The sequence below is a fragment of the Hyperolius riggenbachi genome, chromosome 1 (genome assembly GCF_040937935.1).
Source record: "Hyperolius riggenbachi isolate aHypRig1 chromosome 1, aHypRig1.pri, whole genome shotgun sequence".
Lineage (NCBI taxonomy): Eukaryota > Metazoa > Chordata > Amphibia > Anura > Hyperoliidae > Hyperolius > Hyperolius riggenbachi.
In genome coordinates, this window is record NC_090646.1 from 434,864,200 (window position 1) to 434,873,343 (window position 9,144).

The following is a 9,144-nucleotide window of genomic DNA, read 5'->3' on the forward strand; positions in this document are numbered from 1 at the left end:
AACAAAGGTAAAGAAACTAGCTGGTGGCGGGAGAACGGAGGATCGCGGAGGACCGGCGCAGGACAGGAAGGCTGCAAGGGGCTGGCAGAACTCCCAGGTTATGTAAACACTTTGTTTTTTTAAGTTCTTCAGTTACGCTTCATGGTGGCTATACATCAGGCGACATGGCGGCCGATCAACCATCTGATTCGATTATTATATTCGTTTTGGATAAAAATCGGTGCATGCTCGACCGAGAATGCAACCAATTTTGAGTTGAAAATTGGTTGCATTGTCGATTGTGCATGCTGAAAAAATTGGGACGACTTGCTTGATTGGTTGCGCAGCAGGAACAGCATGTAATTTCGCAACAATCGACAAATGCGTCAAAACCTCCGGCGGTGTCTCCCAATGAAAAATGTCAACCCGGTGCCCAGTGTAAGGTATATATTACCTGTCCACGGCCTGCACTTGTCCCTCCGCTTCTCCGGGTGCACTCCATTCTCCATACACACGCCCCATGTGGTTTTCTAGTAAGGGCTCATGTGTAACTTCGCACACGCGCGCCCTTACTAGGCAACCACGTGGGGCGCGCATGTATAAACAAGCGGAGGCCTCGGACAGGTAATGTATACTTTACTCTGGGCACGGAGGAGGCATTTTTCAATAGGGGACAGCGTTGGGGTGGCGAGGCAGCGGATGCGGTGCACAAGGGCGATTTCAGCATGAAATTGATTGGGAATCAGCCTGTGGTGTATGGGCAGCTGACAGATCTCTCTCTAATCAGATTCGATTAGAAAGAGATAGGTCTCTTGGTTGAATCTACCCATACATCTGTAGATGTATGGCTACTTTAAGATTACAGCAGATTACATCATGGGCATTCGCAATACATTTTTCAGGGAAGGAATAAGGCCTAGTGCACACCGGAGCGTTTCCGCTGCGGTTTGCGATCTGCTTGCGGGTGCGGATCCGCTAGGGTAATGTATTTCAATGGGCTGGTGCACACCAGAGCGGGAGGCGTTTTGCAGAAACGCATACTCCCGGGCTGCTGCAGATTTTGGATTGCGGATGCGTTTCTGCCTCAATGTTAAGTATAGGAAAACCGCAAACCGCTCTGAAAAACGGCACTTCAGAGCGGTTTGCCAGGCGTTTTTTGTTACAGTAGCTGTTCAGTAACAGCTTTACTGTAACAATACATGAAATCTACTACACCAAAACCGCTACACAAAACCGCAAAACGCTAGCTGAAACGCTGCAGAAAAATAAGAAAAAGCGTTTCAAAATCTGCTAGCATTTTGCGGATCTGCTAGCGGTTTTTGGTGTGCACCAGGCCTATGTGTCAAAAAATGGGAAGGAGTCTGTGAAAAATGGGCGTGGCCATGGACCAGGATGTGAGTGTGGTCACGGGTGGAGTCAAATTTACATGAATTTAGCAATGGTTGGGCATTAGACTAGGACTATGGTAGGAATTAGATTATGAGCGCCTCCGACAAAGGTGCCCTCCAGTTTAGGTAGTGACAGTGACCCCTCATGTTTAGAGACAGGGACTTTCCTCCCCCCCAGCTTAGGTGATGACAGGTGCACCCCAGATTTAGGTAGTGACAGGGACCGCCCTTGTTTAGCATCAGGGACCCCTCTAGTTTAGATCGTGACAGGTGCCCCGCCTATTTTTAGGTAGTGACAGGGAACTCCTATGTTTAGTGACAGGGACTCCCCCAGTTTAGGTGCTAACAGGTGCCCCCCAGTTTAGTGACGGGTGCCCCCCAGTTTTAGGTAGTGACAAGAACCCCTCAACCCTCTAGTGACAGGTGCCCCCCAGTTTTAGTTAGTGACAGGGACCCCTCACCCACCTAGTGACAGTCCCTCACCAGAAACCCCCACTCACCAACCATCAGTAGCTCGCCCTGGCCATCCCCGCTGCCTATCATGTAATAGGCAGAGTTCCAGCAGCCAATGTCAGACCTCCGATCAGCCGGCAACCAGTGTGAAGCGGGCGCATGGTACCCCCCTGGACACCGCGCTGCATATGCAGAAGTGACATATGGGGCCTGATTCACAAAGCGGTGCAAACTTTTTTGCGGACTTGTGCACGCGCAATTTGCCGCGATTCGCGTGAATCGCGGCAAATTGCGCGCGCAAAAGTCCGCAAAAAAGTTTGCACCGCTTTGTGAATCAGGCCCTTGATGTATCTTCCACATATCAGTGCGGTGTCCATGAGGTACTAGCGCATGCTGCTCACTGGTCTCTGGCTGATTGGAGGTCTGATGCTGGCTGCTGAAACTCTGCCTATTACATGATAGGCAGCGGGGATGGCCAGGGAGAGAGGGGGGGGGGGGGGGATTGCGTCCCATTTTGCCCCTATGTGTGGATGCGTATACCTTATATTTCTATGTGCAAAGCTTTCTTAGAGATCTAATTCTTAGGCTTATTTTGCATAGATTTTCTGTGTGCTTTATGGTGGTTTGGGCTCATTCATAGTGATGATCAGAAAATTTCCACTCAATTCTGATTTCCCAGTTTCCGATCAGAAAACGGCTTTCCGCAGCAGTAAATCAAAATTCCATGGAAATGACGCATTACCACAACTGGGAAATATTGACCCATCACACAACTCTGATGCATTGGACTAATCACAGACTGCTGAATTTTTCAGCGGAAATTGGAATACCGCAGAAATTTTAAACCAATCACAAGACCCGGATACTTCCGAGTCTTGTAATGTCCATGGTTTTCCAATCTCTGGGGTAACCTCTGCATTCTCTGATTGGTCCAATACTAAAGGTGGGTACACACCTCAGATAAAAGTCTTTGGAAAATGAAAGATCACAGACCAATTTTACCCCCTTCCATGTAGTATGAGAGCCATACCTACACAGTCTATTCTATTGAGCTGAACTCCCCATCAGATAAAAATCTTTACGAGATGCTGCACACAAAGATGCTGTAGAGATTCAAAAGATCAGTATCTGCAAAAGATCTGTTCCTCCAAAATGCATTGATAGTCTATGATATCTGCAGATCATTATACACACCTTGTTTAACAGACATTCATCTGCAGATCAGACAGTTATCTGCCGATCTGAAGATCCATCCTGGTGGATCTGATCCGCAGATAATTGCCCGTTAAACAAGGTGTGTATGATGATCTGCAAATCTCATAGACTATGAATGCATTTTGCAGGAACGGATCTTTTGCAGATACTGATCTGTTGCAGGTGTGCAGCATCTTGCAAATATTTTTATCTAATGGGGAGTTCAGCTCCATAGAAAAGACTGTGTAGGTATGGCTCTCATACTACACGGAAGGGGGTAAAATGGTCTGTGATCTTTCATTTTCCAAAGACTTTTATCTGACGTGTGTACCCACCTTAAGTATTTCTGAATCCCGAGTCTTGTCATTGGCTTAAAATCGAAAATTTTTGGCCAATCACAAGAGTCGCATAAAACAACCTTTTTTTTTTTTTTTTTCTTTTTTTTTTTTTTTTTGCTTTGCACAACTTTATTAAAGAGAACCCGAGGTGGCATTGTATTACATTAGTGGGGCACAGAGGCTGGTTGGGCACACTAACACCAGCCTCTGTTGCCCCATCGTGTGTCTCAAAGACCCCCCTGCTCGCCGCTATACTCCCCGCAGTGGTGGCGACACGCAGCGCGTCGCCAGCACAATGTTCATTCTAGCGCTGTCTGTCAGCGCCGCTCCCCCGCCTCCTCTGCATCGTCGCTACCCGCCCTCGTCCCTTCCCTCCAATCAGCGGGAGGGAAGGGACGAGGGCGGGTAGCGGCGATGCAGAGGAGGCGGCGGAGCGGCGCTGACAGACAGCGCTAGAGTAAACATTGTGCTGGCCAGCACTGCGGGGGGGTCTTTGAGACACACGATGGGGCAACAGAGGCTGGTGTTAGTGTGACCAACCAGCCTCTGTGCCCCACTAACGTAATACAATGCCACCTCGGGTTCTCTTTAACAGAAATGGAAAAAAAATCCTTTCTGCAGAAATTTAAATGGGCATTTGCGGAAATCAGAATTGCTGCAGAATCGGAAATCGGCATTTTTGACCATTCCTACTCATTCACATGCTTCTTGCAAAACTTCAAGACTACATTCTATGATAATTGTTTAGTATAATTTGTAAACTTAAAGGCGTACTGTAGGGGGAAAAAGAGTTGAAGTTACCTGGGGCTTCTAATGGTCCCTCGAAGACGTCCTGTACCCGCACAGCCACTCACCGCTGCTCTGGTCCCCGCCACCAGTTCACTTCCAGAATTTGCACCTTTAAAGTCGGAAAACCACTGCCTGCGCGGCTGCGCCCTCCCTCCTGCTGACATCACCAGGAGTGTATTGCGCAGGCCCAGTACAGTCTGCGCCTGCGCAGTACGCTCCTAGTGACGTCAGGGGGAGCAAGGACATTGTCGCGCAGGCACTATGGTTTTCCGACTCGGAAATTCCAGAAGTGAACCGGAGGTGGGGACGGGAGCATTGGTGAGTGGCTGCGCGGGCACAGGGCGTCTGTGGGGGACCAATAGAAGCCCGGGTAAGCTCAACTCTTTTTTTCCCCCTACCACACCAAAGTAGTCCTCTAAAAAAAATTGTACTGAAGTCTCTTTATTTCTGACCAGGGAATAAGTCTATATTTTGTGCGGCCCTGGCTATTCACTGCCTCGATTTAGCTCCTGTGGCCAGGAATTCATCAAGGAGGCACATAGTCTGGGCTACATATGTGCAGTAGCCTGTGACAGGTGGCTAGCTATAAAATGACACCCTCTCTTCTACCATAGAGAATGAAAAAGAAAGGTGGTTTTAAAGACCTCCTATTGTGAGAAGGATATGGAGGATGTGTTGGAGGAGGAGTGGGGAGGATATGTCATGGTTGAAGGCAGCACTTTATTTTTGTTAGGGAGTAAGGGAACCACACTCCTTATTTGGGGGGGGGGGAGGAGTTATGGTGCTGCATTTGTTATGTGGAGAGGGGTATGGAGGCCACACTTGTAATGGATAGGGGATTTTAGACACGCCTATAGGATATTGATATTGTTGGCAGCACATGTTGTTATGGGAAGGAGGGCGGAATGATGGCATCACTTACTTTGGAGAAAGGAAGAGGATGCAGTTTTATAATGGGGGGGAATAGGGGATAGACTTGGATACCCTTGTAATGGGACAAATGATGGCCACACCTAACTGGAGATAAAAGGTCAAGATGGCTGTACTTGTTATGTGGTATGAGAGGTCACCACAGAGTGTGTGTGGTGTGTTTATTTATTTTTTTTAACTAATTTGTATTTGAACCCCTGCCATGCTTCTAATATTTGAAACCACTGGCAGGAAAAAGTATGTGCACACCAGGTGCTCTGAGTTAAGTCTGATTACACCATATGCATGCTTTAAACGTGTGATTCGGACACTACTGAAGCCAAATGTAAACAATACAGGGAGGCTATTGGCATTATTTAAAAAGGAATAAGTATGGTAGTCTATGTATCCCACTCACTACAGGGTCAGTTTAAAACCAGAAGGATGGGTGCATGAGCGCCATCCTACAATTCCAAAACTAAAATAATTCATGAAATCTACTGTAAATTCATTACTACACATTTATTACAATAATATACCATATATATTGGAATATAAACCAATCCAAGTATTAACCTAGGTACTTGTTTTTTTCCTAGGGCAGAAACCCAGGCCTCTACTTTTTAACATTTCAGATAACAATAGATATAAATGCCAATATGATAAAAATGAGACGCAAAGGTGGCCATACATTACTCGACCTGGTGGCAAATCATAAGTTAGTGCTGCCAAGAGCATGTCCGGTGAAAATGTATCGATCAGACAGTCTGCAAAACTTTGGGCTGTTGAGTCCACAGGGGTAATGACGTACGATGTCGGGACAAATGACAAACATGACGGAACCCCTGGCACCGCCTCCCTCTGGTGTCCATGAATTAATACCTTACCTGTCATTGTCCACTGCTGGCTGCATCTCTGCACTCTTCCTCACACACATGAACCACATGTGGTTGCCGGCACATTTGGGTGCATCACACATGCCTCCACGTGCAATAAGCCAGCAACCACGTGGGATGTGTGTGTATGAAGAAGAGCTATGGAGACAGTGGCGGACACTAACATGTAAAGTATTACTGCACGGGGCACCTTCATTTGGGGTGACAGGGGCGGTAAGGTGACAGGCAGCATCACTAGGCCAATTCCAGAAAGATTTCTTGCTGAAATTGATTGGGAATCAGCCTGTGTTTTATGGAGGCAACAGTTCCGATCAGAGAGATCAGTCCCCTGGTCGATCAGCCACCAAAATCGCCAGATATATGGGCACCTCAAATCTTCACCCTCTCCTTGCAATCCCCCAATGCAAACTGACAACCCCCCCCCCCCCTTCACAGTGTGAGTGTTTACCCTCCCTCCCCTCTTGCTAATACTGTTCATGTATATGATCCACAGTGAAATGTTACTGCATAACTGTTTCGTTGATTTCATTGATCACCTGTCCTCCTCCTCATTCTCATTAGATTAGTCAACTACGACTCTTCATGACAATATGAACTTTTGCATGGCAAATGTGGCTGTCAAGCACTGCTTCTTTCAGATGCTGCCTAGGCATGTTCATAGCTTCACATATATGTCTATCCATACCCTTAGTTATAGTCCAACTTCCACAGCCATATATTGCCGGTGCACTGGGAAGACCATGCACAGTCTTCCAGTTTAATGATATGCACACAGTAAACTGTTTAAGTACGGTACATAGACTGTAGTGAACTGGTAAAAGGTACAAATGACCTTTTTACCAGATCACAAAAACAAAAAAACAACAGTTACGTAACCTCCCTGACGGTATGATTATTTCTGGATTTTAGGGTCTTTTTAAAACGTTTCAGACCCTAAAAGTCAGGAAAAAAAATCAAAAAATCATTTACCTCCGTCCTCCGGATGGCACTGTAAACTGTGTAGTGAAATTGATGACGGCGATCTTACCAGAGTGATTTAGAGCCTTGGAGGACAGTCACAGGAAGGAGAATGGCTACCGACGTCCGGATCCCCCGGGAAGCGAGTAAAAACGCCCGCTGCACGCTATACTTTGCATAGAGCTCCCAGTGGCTAGCCCGAGCACGGCTCGGGATTACTGCCAGGGAAGTTGAAGTGGCTAAATAATGTCATTGAGATAATATTATATAAGTTAAAATTTCAGAAATATATTTTATTCTGTAAGAATAATTTGCCCTGTAAATTTTAGAAAATAGCTGTCTGCAGCATCTATAACAGCTCAGCCATCTCAAACTAACAGAATTTTAATGTGTGTTGCTAACTCTGCTTGTCAACTTAATTGACAGGCTGACCTAACCCAACACGCGGCCTACTTGCAGCCTTAGCCAGTAACTCTGACTAATTTCACGTTGGAGATGTGATGGCAGCTCTGTTGGGAGTCAAGCTTTCAGAGTTGATATCCTCTGATTGCAGCATTACTCTTAAGGTATAAATTACAAAAGCTATTCTTGCACAGTAAGGAAGCTGACAACACTAGCTGGAATTCTCCTTTAAAGGTAATCCCAATTAGGTGAACAGCCAGCATTTTACAGGTATTAAAAACATCTTGCTAAATGCCAGTGCAGTTTCTAGGCTAAAATGCACCCAGGGCGAGGGTGTAAAAATTGCGCCCCCCCCCCCCCTAGGTTAGATAGGTAGGTGCCTCTCAGTATAGGTTAGATTAGGTAGGTGCCCCCTAGTATAGGCTAGATTAGACAGGTGCCCCCCAGAATAGGTTAGATTAGGTAGCTGCCCCCCAGTATAGGTTAGATAAGGTAGCTGCCCCCCCAGTATAGGTTAGGTAGGTGCCCCCCAGTATAGGTTAGGTAGGTGCCCCCCAGTATAGGTTAGATAGGTAGCTGCCCCCCAGTATAGGTTAGATTAGGTAGCTGCCCCCCAGTATAGGTTAGATTAGGTAGCTGCCCCCCCAGTGTTGGTTATATTAGGTAGCTGCCCCCCAGTGTAGGTTAGATAGGTAGCTGCCCCCCAGTGTAGGTTAGATAGGTAGCTGCCCCCCAGCGTAGGTTAGATTAGGTAGCTGCCCCCAGTATAGGTTAGATAGGTAGCTGCCCCCCAGCGTAGGTTAGATAGGTAGCTGCCCCCCAGTGTAGGTTAGATAGGTAGCTGCCCCCCCAGCGTAGGTTAGATTAGGTAGGTGCCCCCCAGTGTAGGTTAGATAGGTAGCTGCCCCCCAGCGTAGGTTAGATTAGGTAGCTGCCCCCAGTGTAGGTTAGATAGGTAGCTGCCCCCCAGCGTAGGTTAGATTAGGTAGCTGCCCCCAGTATAGGTTAGATAGGTAGCTGCCCCCCAGCGTAGGTTAGATAGGTAGCTGCCCCCCAGTGTAGGTTAGATAGGTAGCTGCCCCCCCAGCGTAGGTTAGATTAGGTAGGTGCCCCCCAGTGTAGGTTAGATAGGTAGCTGCCCCCCAGCGTAGGTTAGATTAGGTAGCTGCCCCCAGTGTAGGTTAGATAGGTAGCTGCCCCCCAGCGTAGGTTAGATTAGGTAGCTGCCCCCAGTATAGGTTAGATAGGTAGCTGCCCCCCAGTGTAGGTTAGATTAGGTAGGTGCCCCCCAGTGTAGGTTAGATAGGTAGGTGCCCCCCAGCGTAGGTTAGATTAGCAGCTGCCCCCCAGCGTAGGTTAGATTAGGTAGGTGCCCCCAGAATAGGTTAGATAGGTAGATGCCCCCAATAATGGAGGGGGGAGCCGCAGGGAGGGCAGCCCGACCTCTCCCTCCCTCTCCTCTCCCGGGCGCCCTCCGTGCTCCCCCCTCAGATGCAGAGTTCGTGAGCAGCAGGGATTGGGAAGCGCTGTTTACAACTCACCGGCTGCCTGGCTCCAAGCGCTGCTCTCTCGCCGCTGGTCTCCCCTCTCTGTATACATACTGATACACGCTGCTTCCGGCTACAGGAAGCAGCGTGTATCAGTACGTATACAGAGAGAGAGAGAGAGGGGAGACCAGCGGCGAGAGAGCAGCGCTTGGAGCCAGGCAGCCGGTGAGTTGTAAACAGCGCTTCCCTGCTGCTCACGAACTCTGCATCTGAGGGGGGAGCACGGAGGGCGCCCGGGAGAGGAGAGGGAGGGAGAGGTCGGGCTGCCCTCCCCGCGGCTCCGGCTCCCCCC

General features: G+C 48.2%; 1 protein-coding gene across 1 annotated transcript in view; it reads right to left on the minus strand.

Annotated features, from left to right (window-relative positions):
• LOC137553138 (cryptic family protein 1B-like) overlaps positions 1-8,905 on the minus strand; it is a 30,688-nt gene extending 21,783 nt beyond the window's left edge. The window contains exon 1 of the mRNA XM_068271433.1: positions 8,847-8,905. The gene's annotated coding sequence lies outside the window, so the exon portion shown is untranslated. The remainder of the gene's footprint in view (positions 1-8,846) is intronic.
• Between the last annotated feature and the right edge of the window lie 239 nt (positions 8,906-9,144).